The 18,787-nt window shown below is 41.4% G+C and overlaps 1 protein-coding gene and 1 pseudogene across 5 annotated transcripts in view; one reads left to right on the forward strand and one right to left on the reverse strand.

The window, feature by feature from the left end:
• LOC122451399 overlaps positions 1-18,787 on the reverse strand; it is a 245,581-nt gene that overhangs the window by 80,134 nt on the left and 146,660 nt on the right. Inside the window, exon 4 of one of the 5 annotated variants that reach the window (XR_006272406.1) lies at positions 4,846-5,287. The exons of the other annotated variants lie outside the window; for them this stretch is intronic. The gene's annotated coding sequence lies outside the window, so the exon portion shown is untranslated. Of the gene's footprint in view, positions 1-4,845; positions 5,288-18,787 lie in introns of those variants that run through there. 5 annotated transcript variants of the gene reach the window in all.
• On the forward strand, positions 10,920-11,401 carry LOC122451409 (annotated as a pseudogene).

The raw sequence follows: 18,787 nt of genomic DNA on the forward strand, positions 1-18,787 counted from the left end.
TCGCCTTACTTGTGAAATGTGTATGACAGAAGGTAGAGGTCTCCAGGTGCACTCCCAGCCTCCCTGTAGTGACTAAGCCAATGAGAATTTGAGACTTGGGTCACTCTAGATCAAAGCAGGTATAAGCCAGTGCACCACCTCCATCTCCTTCTTTCTCAGCAGAAGCAACTCTAAAGGCCATATGTTCTACATGTCCTATTTGGTGCAGCTGCAGGATTGAGAGGGGTACCCAGTTGCCATAAGAGTTTTTCTGAGTGAGAAAGAAATCTTTGTTGGGTTAAATCACTGAGATTTCAGGGTTTACCTGCTATGGCAACTAACGTTAATTAACCTCACTAACACAGGGAGATAACAACTTCTACCATGCTACATTAGATCATTATGATAATCAAATAAGAATATTGAGATAAGTATTCGTTAACTCTTTCTTACATAGATGGAAGGTCTACTATTGTTATTACTCATACATTGTAAGAAATTTCACTTTTCTTCAAGATTTTTGTAAGATCATGATTATATAAAAGTTGTTGTAGTTCCAACAATTATTTGTTTAAAAAAAAAAGAGTGCTTCTGATCTGCTTATAATATGGTTTCAAGGAAAATGGATGTTTTATCTTGTGTACACTATTTTCTTATTCAACAATTTCCACAGATAGTACAAATAAAAGCTTTAACTTAATTTAATTGAATAATACCAGTATCCAACTACCCTTTTCTTAATTAATAAAAATTCACTGTAGTTTACTTCCTTGGAGATTTCTATGTTTCCTGCTCACATAGTAGAAAAGATAACAGTTGGCATACGTGTTGGCTTTCATGAAACTAAAACCGCAGGGCAAATGATGCCCATCCACATTAACATGGTAGCTTGTCTTGCTTTCAACTCCATTAATAATTGGCCTCATTCAAATAAGCCCAACTCATTTACTAGATATCAGAAAAACAGACATCCTAGACAGGACAAATAAATATTGTCAGTCATGGCCCCCACTCTCCCTCCCTAGATGCCCATAAACTTCCATCCAGAATCAAGAATGGGAACCAAAGTAAGAGAACAAAGCATGACAATGACCTAAATTCATAGGTCACACAAAATACACACAAAAAAGGATGCTATTTACTGCTATGAAATTGGCTGGTGTGTGTGTGTGTGTATGTGGACAGAAGACAAAAACAGAGTGAAGATGAAATGCACAAAAATGCGTTATCAATCAATTCAGTTCAGTCGCTCAGTCGTGTCCGACTCTTTGTGACCCCATGAACCGCAGCACGCCAGGCCCTGTCCATTACCAACTCCTGGAGTCCACCCAAACTCATGTCTATTGAGTCAGTGATGCCATCCAACCATCTCATCCTCTGTCGCCCCCTTTTCCTCCCGCCCTCAATCTTTCCCAATATCAGGGTCTTTTTAAATGAGTCAGCTCTTCGCATCAGGTGGCCAAAATATTGGAGTTTCAGCTTCAACATCAGTCCTTCCAATGAACACCCAGGACTGATTTCCTTTAGGATGGACTGGTTGGATCTCCTTGCAGTCCAAGGGATTCTCATGAGTCTTCTCCAACACCACAGTTCAAAAGCATCAATCCCTCGGTGCTCAGCTTTCTTTAGAGTCCACCTCTCATATCCAAACATGACTACTGGAAAAACCATAGCCTTGACTAGATGGACCTTTATTGACAAAGTGATGTCTCTGCTTTTTAATATGCTGTCTAGGTTGTCAATAGTATCCATCAAAAGATGAATGGGTAAAAAAAGTGGAATCTAATACAATGAAATACTATTTAGCCATACAAAAGAAGGAAATCCTGCCATCTGTGACAGAATGAATGGACCTTGAGGGTATTGTGTTGAGCAAAATAAGTCAGATAGAGAAATACGAATATTGTATGCTCTTACTTACAAGTGGAATCTGGGGTGGGGGGGAGAACTGAACTCAAACATACAAAGAACAGATCGTTGTTTGTCAGAAGGGGGTGTGTGGAAGTGGTGGGCAGGCAGGTGCGTGAAATGGGTGAAGGTAGTAAAAGGTCCAGTTTTCCAGTTATAAAACAACTAAGTCCAGGGGATGTAATAGAAGGTGTATGTTATATCAAAATATTCTCTTAAAGGCTGCCTGATTTCATTCTGAAGAGACAGGAAGGATTCCAGTTTTAGGTAATGGACCCACTCATGGGAACATGAAATTCACTTCTTCCCACATTTCAGTTTTCAGTTAACATAAATGGGCAAGTAAGAGAGGGAACACACTTACGAGACTATGATGTTATTGACATAGGGAAGGCCATTTACACACACACACACAAACCTTACACACCACACAAATACACACACACACATATGCACAGAGCACAAACTGTATCTTTGTTTTTACTGATTAAGCAGTAATATTATCGTGCCATGTTATGTCACAATAAAAACAGCAGAACTTTGAAGAACTGAGGAGCAAGGGTAGGGATGGAGGAGAACAAGAGGAAGGAGAAGAGAAGGGAAAGAAGGCAGGGGCAGGGGTGGGCGGGCAGAAGAATCACCCTGAGCACAGGCCAGACTCTTGCCAGAGGGTCAATATCAGTGAGCAGGTAGAGGTAAGAGGTTATCTGGGAAACCAAGTTTTCTCTCAAGAATAATATTTGAATTGGAAATGAAAACATTCTGTGCTTCTCGGCACATTTTACAGTTACAAACAAGGCTTTTAGAAGTCTGCCAGCAATCTAGCTGAAGAAGGTCCAAAGCATCAAGGTTCTGTTTGGCTTTTTTTCCTCAATTATTGTGTGCACATAATGTTTTTTAGAAAAATAAAGCAAACCACTAAAATTAACAGGATTCTTTAATGCTGGCAGAAGAAACATGTCACTGTCACAATAAAGAAAATTCTGTTGAGAAATACTTTACAAAGTAAGAGCTAAGGCAGTTAAAAATTGATTTTCAAAGTGGTTTGCTTTTGTTCTAAATCACAAGCAGACCCTCACAACCCCACCCCTTTCCCGCTTTCCATGTGCAGTCCTGGCCTGAGAATCTGTCCTGCAGGGTCATGCTCAGCGGTGACACAGAGAGCCGGGTGCAGAGGTTAAAAGGTCTGCTTCTCCAGGCGACTGGTCAGCAGCCAAGAGTGATGAGAGGCCCAACCGGGAGATGCTCATTCAGACAGCACCAACAAGGGCTTACATCTGACCTGATAACCTCTGCTGCTGGCCCAGCGCTGATCACTCACAACCACAAAGAGTTAGTGGTACCCCCAGCAGCTCCTAAATAATCCCTCCAGGCGAGCTGCAACAGCAAACTAGACATGGGAAAAGATACAGCAGCTTAACCTGGATTTTAAAAATCACTGTCATCTTAGAACTGGGTACATGTTCTATTAGCTAACAGACTGGGAGGCTTCCTTAACCAAGCCCTCTTTGGCAACCTAATCCTTGAAGAATCTGTCTAGTTTTTCTTCTACCTCCCACAGATCCTCATGCTGTAGCCAAACCTTGAATCTGAAAGGAAGACCATAATCAGTGCTCTGAGACCTTCCCCGTATTAGTAGGTCTGATTCCTTGGTATGCACACAAAACCACTAATGCTGGCCTCCTGCTCAAGTCCTGTCCTACCCTTTGTATGGCCAAGACTAGATGGTGGAGAGCGACACATGATGTTATAGGTTGACTGGTCTCTAACTATTAATATCTGCTGTCTTATTTTAGCCATAAAGCAGTAATGGCAAGTAGGTTTCCTCTTGTGGGGTAATTCTAACCATTTAGCTTTTTATGCCTAAACCTCTGTGTTAAGAAGGATTCTGAGGATGTATCTGCATTCAAGGAAAACCATGGAAAACAGAGGAAAACATATCACTTCACTTAAAACCTAAGTTTGCAATTTTGTGAAGAAACATCAAGTCAAAAGGGAGAAGCACTAAACCAGTTGGAGGTAAAATAAAGGAAAAACCAGCATCACGTGGCTGGTGGACTGTAACTGGGTGCAATCTCTTCTGGAAGGCAATTTGAGGATACACAGGAAAAGCCTTAGCCATGTTCACATTCCCTGGCCCAATACTTTTACTTCTAGGAACTTATTCTAAAAAATCACTATGGATGCTCTCAAAGATTTGTCTACAGGTGTATTCATAGGAACAGCTGAAATTATGACAGGTGAAAATTAGAATCTACATAAATAAGCTGAAATTAGCAGCTGCTTATGACAGCTGACACTGTTTCCACTGTCTCCCCATCTATTTCTCATGAGGTGATGGGACCAGATGCCACGATCTTAGTTTTCTGAATGTTAAGCTTTAAGCCAACTTTTTCACTCTCCTCTTTCACTTTCATCAAGAGGCTTTTTAGCTCCTCTTTACTTTCTGCCATAAGGGTGGTGTCATCTGCATATCTGAGGTTATTGATATTTCTTCCGGCAATCTTGATTCCAGCTTGTGCTTCATCCAGCCCAGCGTTTCTCATGATGTACTCTGCATATAAGTTAAATAAGCAGGGGGACAATATACAGCCTTGACATACTCCTTGATGCTGGGAGGGATTGGGGGCAGGGGGAGAAGGGGACGACAGAGGATGAGATGGCTGGATGCCATCACCGACTTGATGGGCATGGGTTTGGGTAGACTCCAGGAGTCGGTAATGTCAGTGAGGCCTGGCATGCTGTGATTCACGGGGTCGCAAAGAGTCGGACACGACTGAGCAACTGAACTGAACTAAAATGACAGCTGAAAATTAGAATCTACATAAATGCTAAAAAAGTGAGTATTGTCTAAATTATAGAAATGACAAACAATAAAATACTATGCACTATTTTATTCAATGATTCTTTTTTTAAAAAAATCACTCTGTAGAGGACTATTTAAAGATAATGGGAAAATGTTCATAGTACGAAAACTTGTTCTATGAAAAAGTATCCAAAATACTATACATAGTATGGTCCAAACTTATTTTAAAATACAAAATAGAAAGACATATATATATATGTTCTAAATGTTAGCTCTAAATATCCAAAATCCTCTACAATAATTATATGCCACTTTTGTGACAATAATAATAAAATCGTATTTGTTTTTAAAGACAATAATATACAACATGAAGAAGCCCTGCCTGTGGCCATCCAAATTCACTGCCCCCTAAAATGTAACTTGAATAAAATGTAACTTGGATCAGAAAGTGAAAAATGTTATGCACAATCAATGGAAAAGAGATGCATGATTTAACATGAGGAGAAGAGCACTGAAGTCTCCCAGAGGCATACCTGGTCCAGCAGGCTGTATCAGCACATTCGAGTTGTTAAGTGGACCACAACCAGCTTCATCCTGCAGCAGAATTAGTCTTTTATTCCTGGTGCTTCACTGTCTGAAATAACCACCATCACACACTCAGAATTATGTGTTTTTTCAAGACCACCAAGTGGCTTAATAAAAAATAAAATTCGCCTTCATTGCAAAGGACTCTACACACGTTGCTCAGAAGTGGTCATGTGACCCACCAAATGTAGAAGATTGTGTTCTGCTTTTTTTTCATCAAGTGAAAGGACATCTGACAGTGTAACAGACATGCAGCATCTCCCTGTATGAGCCTGTTACCAGTCCAAACTTGGGTTGGCTTGCCCACACACAGTAAAGCCAGGTTGGGCTGAAGGAAATCACAGCATTTACTGCAGGATGCCAAACAAGCAGAATGGGAGGCTCATGCTCAAAAGACCCAAATTCCTTGATGGTTTTCAGGGAAGGGTTTTTAAAGTCACTGTGAGGAAGGATGCTACAGGGTGTGTGATCAGCTCATGCACAATTCTTGAACCGGTTGGCATCAACATAAAGTTTTAAGCATCATCAACCTTCTGGTTTTGACTAGTCTAGGGTCATGTTCTTGCCCTCAGCAGTTTCATCTGGTGGGGGTCTGCTTTGTATAAAAACAACTTGAAGTGTGTGTCAGGCCTTTATCTGTATCTTTCAGGGAACTCGGAGTTTGGTGATTATGCTACATCACAGATTTATAGTCTAGATTGTTATCAGTTCCCCAGCCCAAGAGCTATTCTTTGTTTCTACACCTTCATATCTCCCAATCATTAACTCTTGAGTCAGCGTTTTACTTCAAAATACAAAGGGACTTGTGCATGACTTCAAACCCAGGATGGGGAAATCCGTGTCCCATTTTGAGCACCACTGAGCACTTCTGCTCTCCATAGTTCGGTCCCAGCTTTCCTGTTCCAAAAGTAGGATGAATAATCCTCAGAATTCTACTTGTTTTGACCCAGAAGAATGAATATTGTTGAGATTGTGTCTGGAAAAATGCTATTCACAAGTCTATAAAGAGTGGGCACCTTTTTGTGAATCAGAAAATTCTCTGTTCCTCCTGTTGCTCTTTGTACAATAAGCTCAGTAAGGGAAACTCTTGCTCTAGTTTACTATTATCTCATTTTTCAGCAAAATCTAACTCCTAACTGGCTGAGGATATTTGTACACCCTGATTCAAAGTTGTTTGGAGTCTACTTAGGAAGGAAATGCAAGCTAGCTTTATTTCCGCTTTTCCATATGGAAAAAAAGCAGCCACATTGATGATCTGAGTTCAGATTCCCACTAGACTGTCTTCAAATTAATGACAATTTCAAACATTTTATCCTGTGGTTAAAGCAAGCAATCATTAAAAAATAAAATATCCAGATATTCAAAAGGAATAAAGGTCAATTAAAGAAGAAGGAAACTTCTATTTTTCACAATCCCAATTAGTAAGAGAAAACTGGAATTTCTAGACTTGGTAAAATACAAGGAAAATATCTGGAATGCAGAACTTGAAGATCAAGTGAATGAAGTTAGCTTTGCTAGCCAGAAATTTATTCTCAGCAAAATAAAGATGTATTGAGTGACCAGTCCATAATAGACATTTTACAGCTGACCTTTCATCTGAAAGTAATTTTCTAGAGAAGAGGAGAGAATTGTAGACCTGAGACTTGATATCACACATCTTTCCGGGAGAGAACCCTCAAAGACCTTCTGTGACCCTAAACCCACTGCTATGTGCCTCTAAGATGAGGTGCCCATGGCCTTGTTGTATACTGACGTCCAAGGTCTTTATCAGAAGGAAGTTCTTCTGGCCACAAGTTTGTTGGATACATCGAATGATGTTGTTTATGCTTGAGATCAGACTGCTTGGAATCAATAATTTAAATGTTTCAATAGAGAACTATACAGAGTATTTGGGAACAGAGGTATTACTTAGAATCTAAGCTAAAATAAACTTTTTCCTTTATTTCTTGGTACCAAGTTGAACTATTCAGACTATTAAAAGCTTGTTTTCCCTAATGCTGCGTACTGTAGGATTTTCCTGTTTGCGCGTACTGTGCAGTTACTGTCATTTTATGCTTTAAAAATGGCCACCTTGGAATCATGCTTTGCAATAAAACAGCGCTGATCATCTAAAAATATCTGACATTTGCTTTCTCCAAAAACATTTCCCCAAAACCTAAAAATATGAAATTCAAGTTTCATGAGAGTATTAGTTGCTCAGTTGTGCCTGACTCTTTGCTACCCCCATGGACTGTAGCCCGCCAGGCTCCTCTGTCCATGGGATTCTCCAGGCAAGAACACTAGAGTGGGTTGCCATTTCCTACTCCAGGGGATCTTCCCAACTCAGGGATCAAACCTGGGTCTCCTGCTATGCAAGCAGATTCTTAAGTGTCTGAGCTACTAGTGAAGCCCTTCAAGTGTCATAGACAGAAATAATAGAACGTATGTGCACCAGACAAAAAAAAACAGGTTTATGTGTTTTTGTGTAAATGCTTGGTGGATGTGGAGATGAAAACACATTTCACACAAGTATCTAAGCAGAGTGCCTGTACTGAGGGAGCCTGACTGGAAAGCCTAGACAACAGTCTGTGATACTGTTCTGCATGTCCAGTGGAATTCTATTCCTATCATGGAAAAATAGCTAAGTCTGTGGTGCTTGATCTTCATGCAAAATAATAAGCAGGACCACTACTCAGAGAAACTTCAAAGAGAACTTTAAGAGATATCTAATTCTCCTTTTGAGAAAAAAATATTATGAAAGCAATATTTTAGCTTGCCAATACTGCTGCTTGCTCTGATTAAGAAGCCGCCGTCCCCTCAGAAGAGATCCAACCCTCTCTAAAAGTGAATAAATCAGAAGGCTTGGGTCTTTTCTCTTTAGCAGCCTGACCCTTGACCCCCTTCCCTTCTCCCAGTCAGAGGCTTTTTGAAATTTCTTTTCACTTGTGTCCTGGATCACTGCATCCATCTCTTCTGACTCTGGAGTGGCTGAGCTTGTTGCCAAATCCAATAGCTCCAGGAAAAAGCCTGAAGCTTCTCTAGACCAAGAGAAGTTTCTTTCTGTAACACAACATGTCTCCAAAATCTTTTCTCACTGAAGTATTTATAGCCTGTAGTTTTATTTGGAAAGAACGCAGAAAATCTAATACCAAAAAACAGCTCACAAGAGGAGGCAAATAAACAGTCCTACCATAGAAGAAAGTCTAAATTTTGTCTACACTGGATCGAATCTCCCATACCATACACACACACACACACACACACACACACGTCTCATAATGGATTTATCTGCTTCCATCAAAACGCTACCAAAAGCTTCTTAATCTGATAAAATTTGGGAGATCTGTAAATTTGAAAGGGAAAAATTAATCCTTATTTTCACTAATTTCTAATAAAAATTCATTATTTCCTTTCATTATTAGTAGAGCTCCTTGACTTGGTCATCAAAAAAGAGTGCAGTTATTTTCATTTCTCAAAATTTACCTTTTGCTCATCACTACTTCAAAATTATGGTGATTGTTAGACCCATTGCTGCATGTTAGCATCTGATATCTTAAGAAGCAAAAATGTTAACATAGCCTAGTATTGCTTTTCTTAATACTTTGATAATTCTGTTTTAATATAATTTGCTTTTAATTTAGGTATTTTAAAACATCATTCTGATAAAGAATCTACAGGCTTCACAGACCACCAAAAGGGTCTGTAATTCTATTTGCAAAAAGCAAGGATCCCTGGCAGTAAAGGTTTTAGATAAAGTTTACTCGTGGTTTACATGGATGCTCATATGGTTGAGTATGAACCATTGCTTTCACTTAATCTCTTTTCCTTTAAATGGTATTCTGTATTGTCCAAAGAATGTTGCATTTTCTACCCAAGTTCCATCTTTTCTGGTGAACTATAGAGACAAAAAGTAGGCTGGTGTTTCCTGAGTTTGGAGTGAGAAACAGCTTTCTTAAAGCAAATGCTTCAAGATTCACCTGAGGAACCCTGCCCTAGCCTGCATAGTCACTTTAAACAGTGCCTCTTTCTCCACATATCTCCCGGTTCTCTAGCAGAAAATTAGGAGAGTATACGCTCCCCTGGCCTGAGGTCACTTAAGAGCCTTTCTCCTGCATGGCGTCGCTCAGAAATGGCTAGGTCCACGCTCTCCGGGGGGACCGCCTTGCTCTCTAAGCACCAGGGGCAGGCCCACAGTGAACACCCACCCGCGACATCTCATGGGCCGTGCTGGGTCACAGCCACCATCAGCACCTGTCTCTTACAGGCTTATAAATGTGGGAGGTATGGATTTCCTTCCACAACACTTGGATACAGGAAATCTTAGATTCATTTATTTCTCTAAATCATTAAATCTGATGTGAGTGCTCACTCAGTGAAATCCATGGCAAACTCTGGTCTGTACTGAGAATCCCTCCCTACCCTCAGAGGAGTCCTGCTCCAATGTGGGGTTCTCCCACTGCCAGAAAAAAGAATGAAGTGTCATTTCTGGTACTGCCATCATTTTTTTTAAATAGTTTCATTTATTTATCTGTGGCTGTGTGGGGTCCTTGCTGCTGCCCGGGCATTTCTCAGGCTGCTCCCTAGCCACAGTGCTCAGGCTCCTGATGCAGTGGCTTCTCCTGCTGCCGAGCGCGCCCTCCAGGTACCCAGGCTGCAGGGCTTGCAGCACGTGGGCTCAGAAGTCACAGCTGCGGTTCCCGGGCTCTGGAGCACAAGCTCCACAGCTGTAGCCCATGGGCTTAGTTGCTCTGAGACATGTGGAGTCTTCCCAGATCAGGGATCAAACCCATGTCTCCTGCATTGGCAGGCAGAAACTTTACCGCTGAGCCACCAGGGAAGCCCTGCCATCATTCTTCTTGTCCTTTCTCCGAGTCAATGCCTCTTGGCTCTCAGGAAATGCAGAACTGCCCTCTCAGTGGGCACTGGTCCTCGGAGAGTCTCACCGCTCCTTTCAAGGTTGCAGAGGACACCGTGGACTCTTTACTGGCCTCCCGAACACGGATCCCCTCAGCCCAATCCTATTCTCCCTCTTCTCCCCTGTGACAGCTTCCACCTCTGCAAACACTCTCCTCCATCCTCCCCCTCAATGAAAACCCAGTATCATTCTTTTCAGTGAGTCAGACTTGCAGAAGCCAAAGATGAGACAGGCAGTTCTCTGGTGACATCTCCTTTTTATCTGTAACCCCAAAGCCCCTGAACCTTCTGAACCCCTGAACCCAAAGCCTTCTGAAAAGAACATAAATGCCTGGCTACATTATGGGAACAAAATCTAAACATTATAGTAACAGAAATGAAACAAAAATTAATATTTCAATCAAATACCCTGCATATAAAAGTAAGCACATCTGTTAGAAAAGCATCTCTAAGGAAAATAGATTAAGTATTAATGTATAGTTCTAGAAATAAAGCTGGAAACTGTAAACGACTTTTTTGAAGTGAGTGAATTTGTCCTCAGTTGCACACACACACACACACTACATGTTAGCCTTTAACCAATCTCAGTTTAAGACCAAGTAAGACCGAGTTAGCCGCCAAAGTTTATCATCAGTTTCAGTGAAGCACTTGGGGATTCTGTGTAATCAGTGACCCATCGGGAGGTCACATCAAGTAACACAACTAATGCTTTAAAGATAACAGTGGTGGCCTTTGCACTCACGGGAAGATGGCTGAGCAGGTGACCAAGTCGGTGCTGTTCGTGTGTCTGGGTAACATCTGTCAATCAGCCATCGCAGAAGCAGTTTTCAGGAAACTTGTAACTGATCAAAACATTTCAGATAATTGGAGTATAGACAGTGCAGCGACATCCACGTATGAACTAGGAAACCCTCCTGATTATCGGGGGCAGGCTTGCATGAAGAAGCATGGTATCCCCATGAGTCACGTTGCCCGGCAGGTTACCAAAGAAGACTTTGCCACTTTTGATTATATACTATGTATGGATGAGAGCAATCTGAGAGATTTGAATAGAAAAAGTAATCAAGTTACTTGAAAAACTGCAGAGTGAAAATCTAACTACTGGGGAGCTATGATCCACAAAAACAACTTATCATTGAAGATCCCTATTATGGAAACGACGCTGACTTTGAGACCGTCTACCAGCAGTGCGTGTGGTGCTGCAGGGCCTTCCTGGAGAAGGTCCACTGACCCGACCGTCCCGCTGTGGCCCAGGCTCATCCCCCCAGGCCAGGTGTCAAGTGTCAACAGTGTCACCTCCCGAGCGAGGGCCGCAGCCCTCTCTTCAACTGACTCACTGTTTCTCACCTGACAAAATAATTGTAGATGGAAATCAGTCTTTGTGTTTGGCAAAAGAGTAAATAAAACATCTTTGATTCAGATAGTTTATGGGGTAAGGGTTCCTTAGACTAGCTGAACCTCCCACTTTGCCCCAGTTACAAAAAACAGTGGAACAGTCGAAATAGTGGAGCAGCACAGTAGAACATGATGAAGTGAAATAAGACGTCCCTCCAGGAACCTGCACTACCCCTCCCGGACGTGCACCTGCCTGCACTACCTCTCCCTCTGGACGGGCCCCTGCCTGTACTACCTCTCCCTCTGGACGGGCCCCTGCCTGCACTCCCTCTCGATGCCAGGGCCTGGCGTCCAGTGACGCTGGTCAAGTGTCACACGCTCACAGTGCCCACGAGTACGTTTTCAGGACAGGAAGGAGGGAGATTTGTGGGATTCACCTTTAGCACCTTCACTGCTTCTTAGTTTGTGTCTGTGTAGTTTATTTCATAAGGAAGTCAACTTATTTGTTCCCATTTGAACCCCTTTGCCTCTGGAAATGTAATTATATCCAGGAGAAGGACATGTGTGCTGGTTTATCTTATGGTCAGTTTGGGGACTGTGTCTGCTTCTACATGCATATAATTGCCTGAATGTCAATTACAGATCACCTTGTATGGGAAAAAGTATTAAGTTGGAAAAAGTCCTTTTATGTTAGAATACTTATATATTGATATATTAAGTATTCTTTTGTCAGTGCCTGGTTATAGGGAAATATACATAACTCATGTGCACTTTGAAATAACTGATCTAAAATTCATATGAATATATGTCAGAAAAAATTGTTCTCAAATAAACTGCGGGAATTACAAAAATACAAAAAATAAAATAAATAAAATAAAGGTAACAGTGGTGACAACCCTCATCACACCCCATGAGCAGTTCCACAGATCTCTGGTATTCCGGTCAGGCCATGTTGAATTTCTAGACTGCATCCTCCACTCAGAGAAGAAAAATATTCCAACTCTTATGGTCATTACTCACTCTTAAAAGATTAATTTAGGGAAAATGAATACCCACCACAGTAATGAATGCAATTCAGTGGGAGAGTGGCTTGAGAAAGCTAGCCACACTGGAAAGCATTACTTCTTAAATTAATGACAGATCTGAAGATTATTTTCAGATTTGGTCAGCATTTTTGAGAAGTAATGATTAGCCAGGGTGGGAAAAATTCAGATTAGTATTAAGCATGTGCATGTTATGAGCAGAATGAGCTAAATCCATGACTATGACTTATTATCCAGGCTCTTACCATCCGGTTTGCTAGCCAAAAGGCTCACACAGGTCAGACTGTGCTGTAGAACCTGGAGAATTAATAGTGTTGGTACATCAAGGCTTCAGTGACATTGAATCCATCACAAATAAGAGCTAACATTCATTAAGTGCTTACTGTGCAAGTCAATTGAAAAAGCACTTTCTGTGTATTATTGCATCTATGCCACAAAACTACATATTAAAGAGGCACTATTATTCTCACTCTAAAAATGAGTGAGGATATTTAGGAACAGAAATGTTGAGTAATCTGCCAATGGTCACACAGTTGGTACAAGTGGATAAAAAATTTGTTTCTAAACTATATAGCTAGAGAGCTCAAACCTTTAACCACTGTTCAGTACTGTTGCTATTGTTGTTCCATCACAAAGTCATGTCCAACTCTTTACAACCCCAAGAACAGCAGCACGCCAGGCTTCTGTGTCCTTCACTATCTCCTGGAGTTCGCTCAACCTCATGTCCATTGAGTTAGTGATGCAATCAAACCATCTCATCCTCTGTTGCCCCCTTCTCCTCTTGCCCTCTATCTTTCCCAGCAAGAGGGTCTTTTCTAACTAATCAGCTCCACACGATCAGGTGGCCAAAGTATTGGAGCTTCAGCTTCAGCATCAGTCCTTGCAATGAATATTCAGGGTTGATTTCTGTTACGATTGACTGGTTGGATCTTCTTGCTATCCAAGGGATTTTCAAGAGTCTTCTCCAGCACCACAGCTTGAAAGCATCAGTTCTTTGGTGCTTAATCTTCTTTATGGCCCAATTCTTATATCTGTACATGACTACTAGAAAAACCATAGCTTTGACTATATGGACCTTGGTCAGCAAAATGATGTCTCTGCTATTTAATACTCTGTCTCAGTTTCTTCCAAGGAGCAAGCGTCTTTTAATCTCATGACTGCAGTCATCATCCATAGTGATTTCAGAGCCCAAGAAAATGAAATCTGTCACTGTTTCCCCCTTTTCCCCATCTATTTGCCATGAAGTGATGGGACCAGATGTAATGATCTTAGTTTTTTGAATGTTGAGCTTTAAGCCAGTTTTTTCATTTCCCTCTTCCACCCTCATCAAGAGGTTCTTTAGTTCCTCTTCTCTTTCTGCCATTAGAGTGGTATCATCTCCATATCAGAGGTTGTGGATATTTCTCCCAGAAATCTTGATCTAGCTTGTGCTTCATCCAGCCCGGCATTAACATGATGTAGTCTGCATATAAGTTAAATAAACAGAGTGACAGTATACAGCCTAACATACTCCTTTCTCAATTTTGAACCAGTCTGTATTTCCATGTCCAGTTCTAATTGTTGTTTCTTGACCTGTATACAGGTTTCTCAGGAGACAGGTAAGGTGGCTTGGTATTCCCATCTCTTTAAGAATTTTCCACGTTTGTTGTGATCCAGAAGTCAAAGGATTTAGTGTAATCAGTGAAGCAGAAATAGATGTTTTTGGAATTCCCTTGCTTTTTCTATGATCCAGCAGATGTTAGCAATTTGATCTCTGGCTCCTCTGCCTTTTCTAAATCCAGCTTATATATCTGGAAGTTCTCAGTTCATGTACTGTTGAAAGTGAAAGTGAAGTTGTTCAGTCATGTCCGACTCTTTGCAACCCCATGGACTATACAGTCCATGGAATTCTCTAGCCAGAATACTGGAGTGGGTAACCTTTCCCTTCTCCAAGGGATCTTCCCAACCCAGGGATCGAACCCAGGTCTCCTGAATTGCAGGCGGATTCTTTACCAGCTGAGCCACAAGGGAAACCCAAGAATATTGGAATGGGTGGCCTACCCTTTCTCCAGTGGATCTTCCTGACCCAGGAATCAAAATGGGGTCTCCTGCATTGCAGGTAGATTATTTACCAACTGAAATGTCAGGAAGCCCTGTACTATTGAAGTCTAGCTTAAAGAATTTTGAGCTTTACCTTGCTAGCGTGTAAAATAAGCACAACTGTACAGTAGTTGGAACATTCTTTGGCCTTGCCTTTCTTTGGGATGGGAATGAAAATTAACCTTTTCCAGTCCTGTGACCACTGCTGAGTTTGCCAACTTTGCTGGCATACTGGGTGCAGCACTTTAACAGCATCAGCTTTCAGGACTTGAAATAGCTCAGTTGGAATTCCATTACCTCCACTAGCTTTATCTGTAGTAATGCTTCCTAAGGCCCACTTGACTTCACACTCCAGGATATCTGGCTCTAGGTGAGTTGACCATACCATCATGGTTATCTGGGTCAGTAAGACCTTTTTTGTACAGTTCTTTTATGTATTCTTGCCACCTCTTCTTAATATCTTCTGCTTCTGTTAGGTCCTTGCTGTTTCTGTCCTTTATTGTGCTCATCTTTGCAGGAAATATTCCCTTGGTATTTCCAGTTTTCTTTAAGAGGTCTCTAGTCTTTCCCATTCTATTGTTTTCCTATATTTCTTTACATTGTTCACTTAAGGCTTTCTTATCTCTCAGTTGGGTATATCTTTCCCTTTCTCTTTGCCTTTTTCTTCTCTTTTCTCAGCTATTTGTGAGGCCTTTTCAGACAGGCACTTTGCTTTCTTGCATTTCTTTGGGGAGGGATGGTTTTGGTAACCACTTCCTGTACAATGTCATGAAACCCTGTCCATAATTCTTCAGGCACTCTGTCTACCAGATCGAAACCCTTGAATCTACTCATCACATCCATGTGTAATCATATGGGATTTGATTTAGGTCCTACCTGAATGGTCTATTGATTTTCCCTACTTTCTTAAATTTAAGCCTGAATTTTGCAATAAGGAGTTCATGATCTGAGCCATAGTTCATAGTCATGAACTATGATCTGAGTTCATAGTCAGAACCAGGTCTTGTTTTACTGACTACAGAGCTTCTCCATCTTTGGCTGCAAAGAATATAATCAATCTGATTTCAGTATTGACCATCTGGTGATGTCCATGTGTAGAGTCATCTTTCGTGTTGTTGGAAGAGGGTGTCTGCTTTGACCAGTGTGTTCTCTTGGCAAAATTCTGTTAGCCTTTGCCCTGCTTCATTCTGTATTCCTAGGCCAAACTTGCCTGTTAAAAATCCAGGGATCTCTTGGTTCCCTACTTTTGTATTCCAATCCCCTATGATGAAAAGGACTTTTTGTTTGTTTGTTTTTAGTGTTAGTTCCAGAAGGTCTTGTAGGTCTTCATAGAACCACTCAACTTCAGCTTCTTTGGCATTAGTGGTTGGGGCATAGACTTGGATTACAGTGACGTTGAACGGTTTGCTTGGAAATGAACTGAGATCATTCTGTCATTTTTGAGACTGTGCCCAAGTACTGCATTTTAGACTCTTGTTGACTTGAAGGCTACTTCATTTCTTCTCTGGTCATCCAAATTAAATTTGCCCTATCCTGTCCCTTTGACTTCACTGATTTCTAAGATGTCAATGTTCACTGTTGCTATCTCCTGCTTGACAACATCCAATCTTTCTTGATTCATTGACCTGACATTCCAGGTTCTTATGCAATATTGTTCTTTACAGAATCAGATTTTACTTTCACCACCAGACACATCCACAACTGAGCATTGTTTCTGCTTTGGCCCAACCTCTTCATTCTTTCTGGAGCTATTTCTCCACTCTTCCCCAGAAATCTATTGGACACCTTCCAACCTAGGGAGCTCATCTTCTGGTGTCACATCTTTATGCCTTTTCATACTGTTCATGGGGTTCTCAAGGGGGGAATACTGAAGTGGTTTGCCATTCCCATCTCCAGTGGACCACACTGACCCTTCTGTCTTGGTGGCCTGCATGGCATGACTCATAGCTTCACTGAGTTACACAAGACTGTGATCCATGAGATCATTTTGGTTAGCTTTCTGTGATTGTGGTTTTTGTTCTGAAGACTGTGGGATTATAGCTCTTACTTCTTCTGTCTGCCCTCTGATGGATGAGGATAAAAAACTTGTGCAAGCTTCCTGATGGGGGGAGATTGGCTGTGGGGAATACTAGGTCACTCTCTAGTGGGTAAGGCCATGCTTAGTAAATCTTTTTTTTTTTTTTTTTTTTATTTATTGCTTAGTAAATCTTTAATCCAATTTTCTGCTGATGGGTGGGATTGTGCTCCCTCCCTGTTAGTTGCGTGGCCTCAGGAGACCCAGTCCTAAAGACTACACACTCTATGGTAGGGCTACTTCAGTTCAGTTCAGTCACTCAGTCGTGTACGACTCTTTGCAATCCCATGAACTGCAGCACGCCAGGCCTCCCTGTCCATCACCAACTCTTGGAGTCTACCCAAACCCATGTCCATCGAGTCGGTGATGCCATCCAACCATCTGATCCTCTGTCGTCCCCTTCTCCTGCTGCCCTCAATCTTTCCCAGCATCAGGGTCTTTTCCAATGAGTCAGCTCTTTGCATCAGGTGGCCAAAGTATTGGAGGTTCAGCTTCATCATCAGTCCTTCCATTGAACACCCAGGACTGATCTCCTTTAGGATGGACTGGTTGGATCTCCTTGCAGTCCAAGGGACTCTCAAGAGTCTTCTCCAACACCACAGTTCAAAAGAATCAATTCTTTGGCACTCAGCCTTCTTTATAGTCCAACTCTCACATCCATACATGACCACTGGAAAAACCATAGCCTTGACTAGACAGACCTTTGTTGACAAAGTAAGGTCTCTGCTTTTTAATATGCTATCTAGGTTGGTCATAACTTTCCTTCCAAGGAGCAAGTGTCTTTTAATTTCATGGCTGCAATCACCATCTGCAGTGATTTGGGAGCCCAGAAAAATAAAGTCTGACACTGTTTCCCAATCTATTTGCCATGAAGTGATGGGACCAAATGTCATGATCTTAGTTTTCTGAAGGTTGAGCTTTAAGCCAACTTTTTCACTCTCCTCTTTCATTTTCATCAAGAGGCTCTTTAGTTCTTCCTCACTTTCTGCCATAAGAGTGGTGTTATCTGCATATCTGAGGTTATTGATATTTCTCCCGGCAATCTTGATTCCAGCTTGTGCTTCCTTCAGCCCAGCGTTTCTCATGATGTACTCTGCATATAAGTTAAATAAGCAGAGTGACAATATACAGCCTTGACATACTCCTTTTCCTTTTCCTATTTGGAACCAGTCTGTTGTTCCATGTCCAGTTCTAACTGTTGCTTCCTGACCTGCATACAGATTTCTCAAGAGGCAGGTCAGGTGGTCTGGCATTCCCATCTCTTTCAGAATTTTCCCCAGTTTATTGTAATCCACACAGTCAAAGGCTTTGGCATAGTCAATAAAGCAGAAATAGATGCTTTTCTGGAACTCTCTTGCTTTTTCAATGATCCAGCTGATGTTGGCAATTTGATCTCTGGTTACTCTGCCTTTTCTAAAACCAGATTGAACATCTGGAAATTCACAGTTCATGTATTGCTGAAGCCTGGCTTGGAGAATTTTGAACATTACTTTACTGGCGTGTGAGATGAGTGAAATTATGCAGTAGTTTGAGAATTCTTTGGCATTGCCTTTCTTTGGGATTGGAATGAAAACTGAACTTTTCCAGTCCTGTGGCCACTGCTGAGTTTTCCAAATTTGCTGGCATATTGAGTGCAGCACTTTCACAGTGTCATCTTTCAGGATTTGAAATAGCTCAACTGGAGTTCCATCACCTCCACTAGCTTTGTTCATAGTGATGCTTCCTAAGGCCCACTTGACTTCACATTCCAGGGTGTCTGGCTCTAGGTGAGTGATCACACCATTGTGATTATCTGGGTCATGAAGATCTTTTTTGTACAGTTCTTCTGTGTATTCTTGCCACTTCTTCTTAATATCTTCTGCTTCTGTTAGGTCCATACCATTTCTGTCCTTTTTTGAGCCCATCTTTGCATGAAATGTTTCCTTGGTATCTTTAATTTTCTTGAAGAGATCTCTAGTCTTTCCCATTTTATTGTTTTCTTCTATTTCTTTGCATTATTGCTGAGGAAGGCTTTCTTAACTCTGCTGGCTATTCTTTGGAACTCTGCATTCAAATAGGTATATCTTTCCTTTTCTCCTTTGCTTT

Source organism: Cervus canadensis, chromosome 1 (genome assembly GCF_019320065.1).
Source record: "Cervus canadensis isolate Bull #8, Minnesota chromosome 1, ASM1932006v1, whole genome shotgun sequence".
Taxonomy (NCBI): Eukaryota; Metazoa; Chordata; class Mammalia; order Artiodactyla; family Cervidae; genus Cervus; species Cervus canadensis.